The sequence below is a fragment of the Microcebus murinus genome, chromosome 23 (assembly GCF_040939455.1).
Source record: "Microcebus murinus isolate Inina chromosome 23, M.murinus_Inina_mat1.0, whole genome shotgun sequence".
Lineage (NCBI taxonomy): Eukaryota > Metazoa > Chordata > Mammalia > Primates > Cheirogaleidae > Microcebus > Microcebus murinus.
The window spans coordinates 21,332,291-21,347,574 of record NC_134126.1 but is presented as its reverse complement, the minus strand read 5'-3'; the positions used below and the strand labels follow the sequence as shown (position 1 = coordinate 21,347,574).

General features: G+C 39.9%; 1 pseudogene; it reads left to right on the top strand.

Moving 5' to 3' along the window:
• The first annotated feature begins 7,295 nt into the window (after positions 1 to 7,295).
• LOC105880574 (eukaryotic translation initiation factor 3 subunit K pseudogene) lies at positions 7,296 to 7,992 on the top strand (annotated as a pseudogene).
• The last annotated feature ends 7,292 nt before the right edge of the window (positions 7,993 to 15,284 follow it).

The window sequence follows — 15,284 nt, the reverse complement described above, 5'->3', positions numbered from 1 at the left end:
AAGTAGCAGAGTTGAGTTTCAGCCTCAACTTTGTGAATACAGAGCCTGTTCTCTTATTTGTCCTACTGCCTCTCTAGAAGTAGACTTTTCCAGAATAATTCTGATTGTACCAATATTCAGCTTATATTAAGTCTCTTTCCCATGTTCTATGTCCAGTGAAGATATTCTTAAGTCTACAATGATTGCATCTGACCTGTGTTACCTTACATTGAATTTTTAAAAAATATGCAAAGAGACTATAGATTTCAACTCTAAAAATTGTAGTTACAATTTTAAGTTTTTAACACTTAATTCATAAGTGTTATTTACTTAAAAGTAAAGCCTTTTAAACAGTATGTTTTGGAAAACCATGTAAAATCTAAAGATTTGTAAGGGTTTGAATACAAAAGTTTAGTATAATGTAGACATTAAAAGTGAAAGTGTCAGAATGCCTGGACTCCCCATATGACTTTGGGCAAATTACCAATTCTCCATGCCTCAGTTTCCTCATCAGTAAAATTGGATATAATAATACCTCTTGGAGTTGCCATGATTAAACTAGTTAATTGCTTAATACTTTATACTTATGATTTTGCCCTCCATAAAATGGTTATTCTGTATAGAGATAATGACACTAATTTTAAATACTATTATAGCTGCTTAAATTTGTTAGATAAATCTGTTCATCTAACAATAATACATTAATTTCAGATCAAGGTCTGTCCTATGAAATTCTCACCAATCTCAATACCACTGATGCTTATTTTGCAAATGAGTTTAATCACTATAGATTTGTCCATGTCATTCAATTATTGATCTTGCAAGTGAACCATTCGCTGTTTTTGGTTTTTGTTTGTTTGGCTCATTAAGAATATCCAAAGGAAACAATTACTGTAATTTTTATTTACAAATGGGTTGTGCTTCAGAAGTTCACATATAAATTGGTTGTTTGGAACGCAGAATACATTTCCTTATAAAAACAACATTGCAAATTGTGCCTTAAATTCAAGCCCAGAAAGCCAATTTAGCTCATAGCATGTTAAAATGGCAGTTAGGCTTGATTCAAGCATACGCAACCTCCATTCATAGCATTGTTTTCTCCGGAAAACTATATTTTAAGAATGGGGTTGCCAGAAACCCATTTTTCTATCCCTCAACTGTCTTTCCAATGTCTCCCACTCTTCTCTTCCCATTTTGTGGTGCTGGGCAGGAATTGTCTGTTGGACTCGGGACAGGGACGTGGAGATGTGGATTCCTGTCTGCCGAATTTCTAGAACAGTGGCTGCTCCCAGTCTGAAAGGGAAAGTGATGGTTTTCATGTTGGTTCTGATGCTGCAGGCAGGGTCAGCTTGGTGTAATGTTGGTGTACTTGTGTGTGTAAATTTGAGAGGGTTGTTTAATCGATATTTTAGAAAATCACAAGGAAACACACATGGCCCCAGACTTTGTACATTTTTGTTGACTCGCAGATTGAGTTCCAGGCCACAAAATTCCCACACCAGCCTTCATCCTCTCAATTCAATGACTGTGGCAGATGAATAAGATTACTAGAATTCGTTATTCCTCCTCCTCTAGGACAGCTCGAGGATGACCAGAGGGTGACATATAAAAACACTGTATTTGCCAAACCAAATGCTTGCTGCTTCAAATGCTTTATCTCATTTGATATTTAATAGTCTTGTGTAGTGGGTCCTATTTTACCATTCGGGAAGAGACCCAAAGAGGTCACTAAGTGTGTGACAAAACACAACTGAGGGCTCTAGTCTTGATCCCCTAGTCTAAAGCTCGTCCTGTATTACCGTATACCTCCCTAGAAGAGAGTAAAGGGATTCAGTCGCCTAAGAGACCAACTACCAGCCTGGTGGGTTGTTTTTAGAATCCCATTAGAACCCAAGGGAGGAAGTTTCCTTCTGTCAGGGCTTAGGACAACTCTGCGCCTAAGGAAAATCTGGTTTATTTAGCTTCATTTAAACTTTGACGTAGTTGAGGATTTGGCATCCAAGTTCCCAGCAAAAATGACAGTGTTGTAATAATAGATAATTTCACTTCTACTACTTTTGCTTGTCCCAACGCTGCTTTTGCAAGGGGGTGAAAAAATGAGCACCTTTCTACAGATACAGACTTTCTAGTGAAACGATGGGATGTTTCTGAGTTTCAGATGTGAACAGATCCACGTGGTGTTGGAATCACAGCTGTGTTATCTGGCCGGGCATTTGCTGGCTGGGTGCCCACTCCCTCCTGCGGGCCCTTGGCTCCTTGGGCCGTCCACATGAGGACGTTATCTGCCCTGGATACCCTCTGCTTGTTTTGGTGGTTGTTTTCTTGGCCTTAGGCCAGCAGAGGGTCACGAGGGTGCCCCGTGTTAGCCCACCATGCTTTGTTCCCTCTGCGCTGTACATCGGATGCCTACATGGTGGCATGGTGGTCACTTCCCTTGGAACCATAAATATGTGGGGAAGGAAAGAAGTGCCCTTGCTCCGATTTGTAAACAGGTGCAGTGTAGTGAGCGTGGAGACCACTTTCCCTCCTAAACAGCCAAGATTCAAGCAGTATCAGTGAGCTACATCTAGGCTCTGCCCCATTAGTTTCTTTGGAGCTTGAACATTCCACCTATGAGACAATCAGAGGCTCCCTAGGTGTGGAAATATCAAGATGTTCATGGATTTGCATATAACCTATTTTAATGGCAGGGTAAATAAATGGACGATACCCTATCATTCTCAAAATTTAAAACAAGTTCTTTTTGAGAGGAGTTATTGTAAATTCCACCTACCAATCTGTTGTTATGAAAACCAGAAGCCCAAATTAGCATCCTAAATCTTATTCCAATATGCATAACAAAATTAGATTACTTTCCTCCTTGGGGTTGTCATAAACTCATTTAAGGAGTGAATATGTTGGTTTGGAAGTGTCTTACATGGATTTCTCAAATCTGGCGTAGATTGTAGTAGTCAATGAAGAGATGTTCTTTTAAACCAAGTGCAGCCTTTTTTTTTTTTTAAATGAACCTCAGACAGAATGTTTTTTCTTGTTACTGAGGCAGAGGTGGTGGTTGCTTATCCAATTGTCACTTCCACTTTCTTTCTTGTCAATAGAATCCCACTTTTGTTCAGATGTCAGTTTGCTCAGGGAATACAGACCCATCTCCGGGAAGGAAGCATAATTAGCATAAGCCAATTATGGACATCCATTACCTTTTGCCTGTGATTAGTTATGATGACCACCCTGCAGTAACCAATTTTGAGACCAGAAATGAGGCATTTCCAAGACACAGGGCTGCCAAAGCAGAAAGATGAAAAGTGACTGAGTCCTTGATAACTTTATTAAACTTCTTGAACCAACTTTGGACTTGCCATGTCAGAAAGTGAAACATCATTGTTTAAAGCAACTTCCAGTAGGAAATTCTGTTACTTCACCCACAAGCTTCCTGATACAATTGCAAAAAGGCTGCTTTCAGATTTTTTTTCTGTTAGTTAACACCCAATTTCTTTACACTTTCTTTGAGTTTGGCCTGCTGCTGAGAAAGCAGGAGAGTACTTTAAAACCCAGTTGCTTAATGATCTTCCTTTCTCCAGATCTGTCATAAAAAGCAATTATGCTTAGTTTGAAACCAGGGCACCTATCTGAAACTTAATTTGAGCCTATGAAATGGACTGAATTATACAGGGAAACACATGAAGAAAGTAAATAATTTTCTAACGCCTCTTGATTAAAATTTTTAAAGTGATTCATTATTTCGCCTATTATGATTTTACTAAACATCATATAATTTAAATTATAATCACCAAAAAACCCAAATCAAATGAATTTTGGAGTGTCCATAGCTTCCGTTATAACAATGTGGTTTAACGACCTAGGTTTTTTTCATCTCTTTGAAGATGAAGAAATTGAGATCATGAAAGGGAAATGGTTTTCTCTACATCCCACACTATGTCCTAAAACCTAGATTTCAGCTACTCAGAATATTGCTTTTAAAAGAATAAAGCATGTGGCCAGTTAATGTGAATAATTATTTGCTCATTTTTTTTTTCTATAAATGATTACTCATGGCATTGGAAAGAGTCACAAATTTGAACCCTATCAAGATCTTGAGTTCTGCGCAGATGAACTATCCCTCTGCTATGCCCTGCCTTGAAGACCAGGGATAGTACTAATAAAGCCGGTAGGGAAAGCATGATTAGGGTGCCTGCTAACATAGATGTGTGTGTGTGTGTGTGTGTGTGTGTGTGTGTGCACATGTTAATGAGATAGTCACAGAGACCAACACAGAGGACCAACGACCAGTGTTCCTGGTGGCAGAATCACAGAACTGTTCGAATTCCCTCCCCCAGCTAAAACCCACAGTAAAAGCCAGCCTATGTATGTCTTCTAGGGCTGCTTGTTTAGTAGCTCTGATACATGGCAGTGTATGCCTTCTACACAGTTTGGGCTTAAAAAAAATTTTTTTTTTTAAATATCCTTGGAATATCTTAACAGAATTTTAAGATCTCCTCTTTTCTTCCCGCAGACTCCTTCCCTTTATACAATACAACCTACTTGAGTTAGAATCAATTTATGAAAACTAGAGCAAAATCAGAGGATGAATATTGAACTTTCCAGATAATTCTTTAGCATTCCCCGCCCTATTGTTTTAGAAACAATTAGCGACTTGATAGAAGGATTGGATTTTGGAGAGACAGGGTCACACCCCACTGAAGAACAAGTAGAAATACAGATGAAGCATCTGCAACGGCCATTGGAAAAGCAAAGTTATCTTTTAAGTGCGTTTGTGTATATACACACATATATAGTCAATACAGTTCTCAACGGAGAATTTGGAGAATGGAAAGAAATATTGTTCATAAGCCCACTCTAACTCAAAAAATTTTTGTTTTTATCTGCAATAGAGATATTGAGCACACATTTCTTCTCATGTAACTTTTCATGACACATCCGTAGAGAAAAAATATTCACCACGCAGCCTATTGAGACAGCTGTTTACCAGGGTTTCCTCTGCCCTCTGTGCTTTGTTTATTGCTACCTTTTTTTTATGTTTGAAAAAGATAAACAATTTGGAGAGGTCTTTTTTTAATATATATATATATATTAAATTCCAACTTTGGTTCCTATTCTCCAAAATGAAATGAAAACAATTAAAGTAAATAAGCAAGGGGGCTGTTTAAGATTGGTCAGTTTAGGTGCCATGTCCATTTCATGAGTAATTGATAATGAACATGCTGTGAATGGTGATTGGTCAGAAGAGCTGAGCGATGGTCAGAGGGGAAAAAAAACAAAACAAAAAACAAGGTGAGGGAGGAGGCAGTGGTGGGGAGGAAGGAGTGCAAGGATGGGGTTGGAACCTTGATCCCAATCGAGATAGATCTATCCCAAGCAGAGGGGCATGTGCTCTGTTATGGTTTCAGCTCAAGAACTGGAATTTTGATTGACTTGCGGAGGAGTGCTAATTCCAGGCTGAGGAGGAATCTTGGACCTCAATCTCATAGCTTTTCCCTATGAAGGCCCTTATTTTACCAGTGTGAATTCTTGGAGGCCACTACATTACTCTTCTCGGTATTTTGCTCGCTCTCACCTATTTTCCAGGCACAGGCAAAAAGCCTCCACTTATTTAAAAAATCAAGCTTTGAACTGAAAATCAGAGGAATCCAACCCCAACTCTAATTTAACCCATAGCCTTAGCTTCTGCCACTCCATGTTTGACCAGTGATACTCTCCGGTACTGACCTGACTAGTCTGTGTTCCTCTCCCCTAGTTCTGCTTAACTATCTAAAAGAAGTTTCTCTCTTATCCTCTTCACTCAGGCTTTATTCTATTCAATCTCTCATAGGCTAGGAGACAATTAGGAGGAAAATCAAAAGATGTAGACAATTCCCCAAATGACTGAGAAAAGTGACTTTTAGTCACTTAAAAATAGAATTTATTATTTGTCTTTGACCTCCAATGGCTTCCTCTTTTGATCTCCCTATTTCCATCAATTGTATCATTCCTCTGCTACTTTTCTTTTCTTTCTTTCTTTATTTTTTAATAACCAAGACTGATGTACTTGAACCTCTACTAATTTTCTGGGGGGATTTCTTCTGAATTACTTTTTTTTTTTTTTTTTTTTGAGACAGAGTCTCACTTTGTTGCCCAGGCTAGAGTGAGTGCCATGGCGTCAGCCTAGCTCCCAGCAACCTCAAACTCCTGGGCTCAAGCAATCCTGCTGCCTCAGCCTCCCGAGTAGCTGGGACTACAGGCATGCGCCACCATGCCCGGCTAATTTTTTCTATATATATTAGTTGGCCAATTAATTTCTTTCTATTTATAGTAGAGACAGAGTCTCGCTCTTGCTCAGGGTGGTTTCGAACTCCTGACCTCAAGCAATCCGCCCGCCTCGGCCTCCCAGAGTGCTAGGATTACAGGCGTGAGCCACCACGCCCGGCCCTGAATTACTTTTGATTTCACTCTTCCGTGCCCACACTCCCAAACTGCTTTATAATTATATAATACCTTATTTATTTATTTATTTTTATTTTTTATTTTTCTGAGACAGAGTCTCGCTTTATTGCCCAGGCTAGAGTGAATGCCGTGGCATCAGCCTAGCTCACAGCAACCTCAAACTCCTGGGCTCAAGCAATCCTGCTGCCTCAGCCTCCCAAGTAGCTGGGACTACAGGCATGCGCCACCATGCCCGGCTAATTTTTTCTATATATATTAGTTGGCCAATTAATTTCTTTCTATTTATAGTAGAGACAGATCTCACTCTTGCTCAGGCTGGTTTCAAACTCCTGACCTTGAGCAATCTGCCCACCTCGGCCTCCCGGAGTGCTAGGATTATAGGCGTGAGCCACCGCGCCCGGCCTATAATAACTTATTTAAATGGTTAAAGAGATATTTTGAGTGAAAGCTTATGTCAGTGGCTGCTAGTGTTGCCAATACTCGTTCTTCTTCATTCCTTTCTTTTTTGTTGTTTAACAGAACCCTAATGTTTGGCTGAGCACATTGCTGCCTTATTAAAAATATCGTTCAGCACCCTTTGCAGACATCAGGAGAAAGGGTTATGAGATTGGGTTCGAACCAATAATATATAAGCAAAAATGTCATGTGGGATTTTTGGGAAATCTCCTTAAGAAGAGGTGGCATGGCTTTCTGCTCTTTGTCATCTATTCTGCTTCTAAAATATGGACATGGTGGCCAGAACTCCTTGGGCTGGGAGAAAGGGAGATTCACCCTATATATGGGAGAGCAGAGACAGGGAAAGGGTGTGAGTTCCAGGTGACTTTGTGTTGCCCTGGGCTAAAACTCCAGACTAAATTTCTATCTTCTTCTGGTCCTCGAGGATGCTGTGTCAATCTGGTGTTTGCTGCCAGCCCTGGTTGTGGAAGGGGACAGGAGTCGTGGCAGTGTTTGAGCAGATGGGAGTGAACATGGGAAAGTTGCTTGAGGGTCGACAGGTGCAATCCTGAGAACCTGGCCACTCTGGAGCGCCATGTCGAAAAGCAGGCCAAGGAGAATGCCTGCCATCTGGAAGCCACCCGGGGCCATCCTGGAGCTGTACCGGTTCAACCCGCCTTTCTTTCAGACCACGGTCACTGCCCAGACCCCACTGAAGGCCCTCACCAACCTGCCCCCCACCGACTTCACCCTTTGCAAGTGTGAGATCCACCAGGCACATTAAGAAGAGTGGCTGATCCAACAGATTTTGTACCTCGGGGACCTGCTGAAGAGCTGCCACTTTCAAGCTGGGGATGAAGACATGAACCTCTTGGAAGGTCCAGCTGGCTTTGAAGTCTCTGTCCAAAAATGTGTCTGCCATGGGTACCACTTATGAGCACATCGGCCGCTGGCGGCTGGCTGGGGGCGCCGGTGATCTGACCGACAGGCTTCTGAAGGCATGGACGAGCAAATGCAGCTGGAGCCCTGATGAGTCCGGGCGAATCTTCATCTGTAGCCTGAGAGAGAGCACTGAGCCCAAGAGCATCATGGAGAAGATCAACTTTGACAGTGTGTCCAGCATCATGGTCTCCTCCCGGTAACTGCAGGTGATTAATAAAGATTTGTTGACTTAAAAAAAAATAAATAAATTACTTTCTGGGCACAGTGGCTCACACCTGTAATCCTAGCACTCTGGGAGGCCGAGGAGGGAGGATCACTTGAGGTCAGGAGTTTGATACCAGCCTGAGCAAGAGCGAGACCCTGTCTCTACTAAAAATAGAAAAAACTAGCCAGGTGTAGTGGTGCACACCTGTAGTCCCAGCTACTTGGGAGGCTGAGGCAGGAGGATGGGCTGAGCCCAGCAGTTTGAGGTTGCTGTGAGCTAGGCTGACGCCACGGCACTCTAGCCTGGGCAACAGAGTTGAGACTCTGCCTTCTGTCTCCAAAAGAAAAAAATTAATTAATTAATTAAAATAAATACATAAATAAATTTCTATCTTGTTTGAAGATGATTTTGTTTTATTTTAAGAAGTCAAAAACTGGCCGGGTGCAGTAGCTCACACCTGTAATCCTAGCACTCTGGGAGGCAGAGGGGGGTGGATAGCTCAAGGTCAGGAGTTCGAAACCAGCCTGAGCAAGATCGAGACCCCATCTCTACTATAAATAGAAAGAAATTAATTGGCCAACTAATATATAGAGAAAAAATCAGGCATGGTGGCACATGCCTGTAGTCCCAGCTACTCGGGAGGCTGAGGCAGGAGGATCACTTGAGCCCAGGAGTTTGAGGTTGCTGTGAGCTAGGCTGACGCCACGGCACTTACTCTAGCCTGGGCAACAAAGCGAGACTCTGTCTCAAAAAAAAAAAAAAAAAGAAGTCAAAAACTAATCTTAACTAACACAAAGGTTTACAATTCATTTAGGTGATGCTGAAAACTATAATCTTCGCGTGACTGCAGTAGCCACCTGTGAGCGCCACTCTTTGGACAAGAAAGCCAGTGGCAGGGACAGCAAGTTTCATAGAGAAGGTGGACTCTGGTATTTTCTGCATACCCCATCTTCCCCTCCACAAGAAATTCATCTCAGTTTATTCCCTGAAGTCCGGAGGGTAGAACCAAGGCTGCCTGAGTGTGACATTCAGTCCCTGCTGCTCCGCGGGTCTCTGCTGTGCTCCCTGTTATTTTCCCTTTGCCTTGGCCTGGGCCCGTGACTCATCTGTTCCTGACCAGCCTGGCTTCTTTCTGTGTATCCCAAGTACGGCTTTGACTGTCTACCAAAAAAAAAAACAAACTGACAGAAGGCAGAGCTTCTTTGTCTAATTATAAAACATACCCACTGTAGGAAAATTAGAAAATATTTTTAAAAATACAAAAGTAAAAGAGCTCACCCATCATTCTGACACTTAGTCATGACTCAAAAACCTGTTTCATCCCTTCATTCTACATGCTGATATTTCAGATATCATGAATGTTCCTTTTATTTTTTTATTGTGGAAGTAATGAATGTTCACCAGAGAGAGTTGGGGAAATATAGAACAATAGACAACAAAACAAGCAATCTCATGGTCCATCATTAAGAGGTGGCCTGATCTTTCTCTCCATTCCTCTCCCTCCCCCTCCAGTTGACTAAATGTGATTTCCATCCACTCTGTGTCTTAAGTTGGGAACCTGGGAGACATCATTGGCTTCTCTCTCTGCCTTGCATATAATCAATCTCCAAATACTGTTGACTCTACCCTCTAAAAATCTCTTTACTCTGTTTACTTCGCTCTGTGCCCATGGATACCACGCTCTTCCAAGCCACCTTGATTGCTCTCTGCACCAGTTTCCTAATAGGTCTTCCTGCACCCCTTGATTTGCTGCCATCTTGCATGACACCCCATCCTCCACTCTCAACCATCACCAACTTCTCTTTCTCCTCCTCTTCTTCTTCCTTCTCCTTTCTCATGCAATACTGGCTTATACTTAGTCCAAGATCCATGTATACCTGGTGGCAGTTACTTGAGTTGCAGACAAGCTACCTACATTCCAGTCTATCAAACACAGCAGACATCATTATGTTACTCATTCCCTATTCATCATGCACTGCCTTAAATTTTTATTGCTTATCCTATCGTGTCCACTGTCCTTAAATAGAACATACCCTAAAATTCTTTGTAGATTTGGTAATTCCTAGCACACTGCCCTGCATAAAGAAAGCTTTAATAAGTAGTTATTAATCAATCTATAGCTGAATGATTAATTAAAAAAAACTGAACTATAATTGCTCAAAGTCTGAATATAGATTTTTCTCCAATTGAAAAAATCAAAAATTTAATTGTGATCTTTTAGAACAGGGGTCCTCAAACTTTTTAAACAGGGGGCCAGTTCACTGTCCCTCAGACCATTGGAGGGCCATTGGAGAGTGCAGGCACATTCCACACATGCGCACTGTGGACCCGGGACAAGTTGGCTGCTAAGCAGGACAGGCAGCAGCAGCAGAAACATCCTGTGGGCCAGATAAATGTCCTAGGTGGGCGGCATGTGGCCCATGGGCCATAGTTTGAGGACGCCTGTTTCAGAATTTTATAAAGAGATGAAAACTCCATAGTTAAACCAGTTTCATTTTTAGACCTGCAGTAGCTGTGATCACCCGCAAGCATTGTATTTCACTAAACTTTAGAACAAACATTCACTCCAACCAAATTACATGGTTTATGCTTTCCTAATCCAACCATTCCTATTCCTGCTTCCTAACTATTTCCACCATTCCTTGGACTCCTTCCTGATCCCAAGTCATAACTCCAAGGCCCAGTGTGTGAGCCTCACTTTTTTTGTAGTCTTCTCTGACCACTTCCTGGGATGGTGTGGTGACCTCTCTTTGGTTACTACTTCAAACACACACTATAACAGATGCTATAATATAATTGCATGTATAGTCCTACCTCCTTGTCTGAATTTGAAGACTCTTTGGGTAGGATGTGTTTGTAGGGTGTCCTATACTTTTTATACTCCCAGTTCAAGTGCAAGGCTCAGCCTAAGAATACTTATGGATGATTAGTACCTGAATTAAAGTTGCCTTCTCTCTTTTACCAGGACAAAAGAAAGGTGAGAAATTGACATAGATGTACTGACTTCTCAGCCTCAGCCCCAGCCAGTAGTAAGAGCTACCTTCCTGGATTTTTTTAAAGGTCAAACCAAATACATCTTAATAAATAACCAAATCTTTTCCTACAGCTGTTTCAACTGATGGATTGGGAGAACATCTTACAGAAAATTCTCACACGATTAATCTCTGTTCCAAAATCCACAGAGCTATTCTCCTTATCCAAGGGAACGGCACACAGAAAAGCATTTCCCTCTTACTCGTTTGGTAACCATTTACCTGCCATCCAGTACAACTATTTAACAATTCTCACTTTTTCTTTGAGATAAATCGAGGTGATATATAGCTCAAGGATCTCATCACAGATAGGTCAAGAAATTGAAGCCCAGGAGGTTTGCATGTACTTTATCTTTTCTCTTTTAATAAGATTACCTTATATGACTCTACAAATACGATAGGACCTAATGTATCCATTCCTCATAAATTTGGAATTTGTGAAAATGTCTTATATACCCTAAATGGATTACCACCTGATCTGGGTTTTCCAAATGAATTAAAAAAAGATAAGATCTTAGGAGAAACGTTCAACCTACTTAATTTTTAGAATTTAAAAAATGTTTAACACTCTTTGCTTTGAAAGTTTTTTTTCTTCTTTCATCTATGATACTTTATAAAATACCATTTATGAAAGCATTTTCCCTCTGCTTCAAACCTACCCTTCTATACTTGCTTTGTGAAAGAAGTCATATTTCTGCTTTGCAATTTGGCTCTTGGCTTTCTCAGTAATTAGGTACTTGTGGGACATTGGAAAACTAGAAGAAGAGGGAACTGGCTTCTTCTTGTCAGAATCACCCTTAGCCTCACTTCTCTCAGCCAGAGAAAAGTTTATTTCAGTAGCAGCATCTGGATTTAGTTTGCAGTTTTCCCAACAATCATCAGCCCCATTGCATTCTCTCTCAAAACCAGTAACAACGAGGTGTTTTTTTTTTTTCTTATTAAAAAATTTCACCTCTTCCTTTTGTTCCTTTGATTGTAAGAACATTGCAACTGCTCATTGATCCTTTGAGTTCTTTTTTTTTTTTTTTTTTTTTGCCTTTGCAGCTCTTCAATACCTCGTTAGCAATTGTTTCTATCAAATTTACTGTTTAAATAGCTGGTATCATTTCTGTCTCTTTGGACTGGGACTGATACAGATTATGTAGTTTGTCTTATGTATTTGGAGGTAATAAAAATAAATAAATTCTTCAATTCGTATTTTTCACCTTTTCCGATTTCCACTAAATGTGTCAGAATTAGTGATGCGTTCTAGAAAGCATCATTCCCTCCTCTACAATAACCTACTTCTCAGGCTCGATGCTAATATTGTACTTCAAGACTTAAAAAAACCCCTAAAGATCTCCATTTCCAGGACGTGAAAACTGATATTGTTCTGTGTTGTCCTGTCCCCCTAGAGCCCAGAAGGAAGGGCTGATTTAAAATGATGATACTCAACTCAGCGCCACTCTTGTGACATTTCCAAATCGCAGGAGAGAGCAACGCAGGGCAGGAAGAATCTTCACTCCCAGGAAGCTGATGAACCTGGGGCTTTCTTACTCCTGCCAAGGGAAAGAGTAGGCCCAGGGGGCAATGGAATTGATTTAAATATTCCTTTCAACATGGCTCAGCGTGAGTGTGAATGGATTTTAGGGATAGGAGCTTTGGCTTGAAGTTGGCTACTCTGAGGTCAGAGGAAGATTTCTCCCTTGAGAACTTCTGTGCTCAGAGGTGGTACTTGCTGTTCTTACTCATTCGGTAGCCACTTCTGCTTCTCGTTCAAATTTTCCCCTTGCATTGTAGTATAGTGATCATTAATTCATTCATTAGTTTAACAGAATTTAGTAAGTTAGGTCTTAATAGAATTAACTAAGTGAGGTTTACAGATGAGTTGGGGGAAGAAGCAAATACAATATTTATGAAGTGGCTACTCTGTGATACAAGAGCTGGGGGCTTTCTTGACAATAATCTGTGAAGTATCTATTTTTTATCTCTATTTTGCAGATGATGGGACTAAAGCTCATTGAGCTGATTGACTGACATAAAACTACCCCTCCAGTCAATGGTAGACGTGTTTTTAAAAATACAGGCCTGTTCTTTAAATACCCAATCCTGTCCACTATATCATACTTACGCATATTGACAGGGAAAAGAATTGGATCTAATAATTTGTGAAGTTACTCTTAGCTAGAAAATTCTTTGGAATACTGAAGAAAACAATGGGCTATGTCCTAGAGATCCATAATCTAATGGTGCATTCATTTTTCTACATAGATTTTATTTTTTAGATTTAAAATTGAGAGGCTAATACAAAGAATTCGCACATACCCCACAGCCAGTTTCCCCTATTACGAACATCTTACGTTAGTATGGTACATTTGCCAAAATTAATTAACCACTATTGGTACATTTTTATTAACTAAAATTTATAGTTGATTGAGATTTCCTTAGATTGTACCTAATATAATTTTTCTGTTATAGGATCTCCTGTAGGGAACCATAGTACATATAGTTGTCACGGTTCCTTAGCCTCCTCTTGGCGGTGGTAGTTTCTCAGACTTTCCTTGTTTTCGATGACTTTGACAGCTTGCTAGTTTTGAGGAGTGTTGGTCAGGTATTTTGTCAGATGCCTCTGTATTGGCATTTGATGTTTTTCTCATAATTGGACTGCATTTATGGATTTTGGGGAAGAAGATCACAAAGGTAAAATGCTGTTTTCATCACATCATACCAAGAGTAAACATACTAACATGATTTATGACTGTTGATGTCATAAATCACCTAGCTAAGGTGGCATTTGTCAGGTTTCCCTATTGCAAAGTGACTCCCTCCCACCCCTTCCTCTCTGTAGTTTGCTCTTTGGAAGGAACTCACTGTGTGCAGCCCACGCTTAAGGAGTGGGGAGTTTTGTTCTTGCTCCTTGAGGAGGGAGTATCTAAATAAATTATTTTGAATTCTTCTGCATGGGAGATTTGTCTCTTCTTCACCATTGTTAATTTATCCAATCATTTATTTATATTAGTATGGACTCATGGATGTTTCTTTCATACTTTAGATTTTAATCCAATACCATTTTATTTTTTTGCTTAAATGATTCCAGCTTTGGATATTTGGACACCGGAGGGAACTCTTTCAGTTGGCTCCTGTGTCCCTTTAATAAGCCCCTAGCAATGTGTGGGGTTTTGTTTGTTTTTAACTCACTAGAACTACAAGTTGCTCCAGGCTCATCTTATATATTTCCTGCCCCTGTTCTAGACTCAGCCATTTCTCTGAGGAGCCTTGGTGTCTTTTATTCAATCATGGTATTAGAAACCAAGATCTGGGTGCTACATGTGCTTGTTGCTATTGGGGTGTTGTTTTCTTATGTCCCTCAGCTGATAAAGCAAAGAAATATATGTGTGTACACTGTGTGTATATACATATGCGTGTAAGCATTTCTATATGTAACCCATCCGTACCTATGCTAAGTTAAATGGGATTACTTTCTTGGTTTCTTTTTCAGATTGCTATTGGCATATGGAAATGCTACTGATTTTTATATGTTGATTTTGTGGATACTGGTCTTTTATCAGATATGGGTTTTGTAAATACATTCTCCCAGTCTGTAGCTTATCTTTTTATTCTCTTAACAGTATCTTTTGCAGAACAGACTTTTTTTTTCTTAAATTTTAGTGAAGTCACAATTTCACAACTTTTTCTTTCAAGGTATCATTTCATGGTTTTGATGTTGCAACTAAAAAATCATCATCAAACACAAAGGCACGTAGATTTTCTTCTATTATTTCTTCTAGAAGTTTTATAGTAATAACTGTTTTGCTGAAAACTTACTCCATTAAAGAACAAACAATACTATGACATATTTCAGTATTTACGTAACTGATTTCATGTGCTTTTGACAATTTTATCATATTTTTAAACAGTTACAAAAATATTTTTTCTTGTGAGATGTCAGGATAGGAACTTGGAAGTTGAGGGGTATCTTATGAGGCATGAAAAAGATTTTAAAGTCAAACAACTAACATCACATGTTTTCACCAAAACCAGTCTAGGAAAAATTGAGGAGAGATATTCTTTATTAAGATATCACAGAGTAAAAAAAAATGCTGATTTTTTTTGTTCAAGACTGCTGTAAAAAGTTTTTTTAGTTTATCATCTATTAGTAAATCATCAATATGTCTTAAATATGTTCCAAGTTTTCTTTTTCTATTTTTCTCTATTTTTTCTAAAGACAGGGTCTCACTCTGTTGCCCAGGCTAGTTTCAAACTCCTGGCCTCAAGCC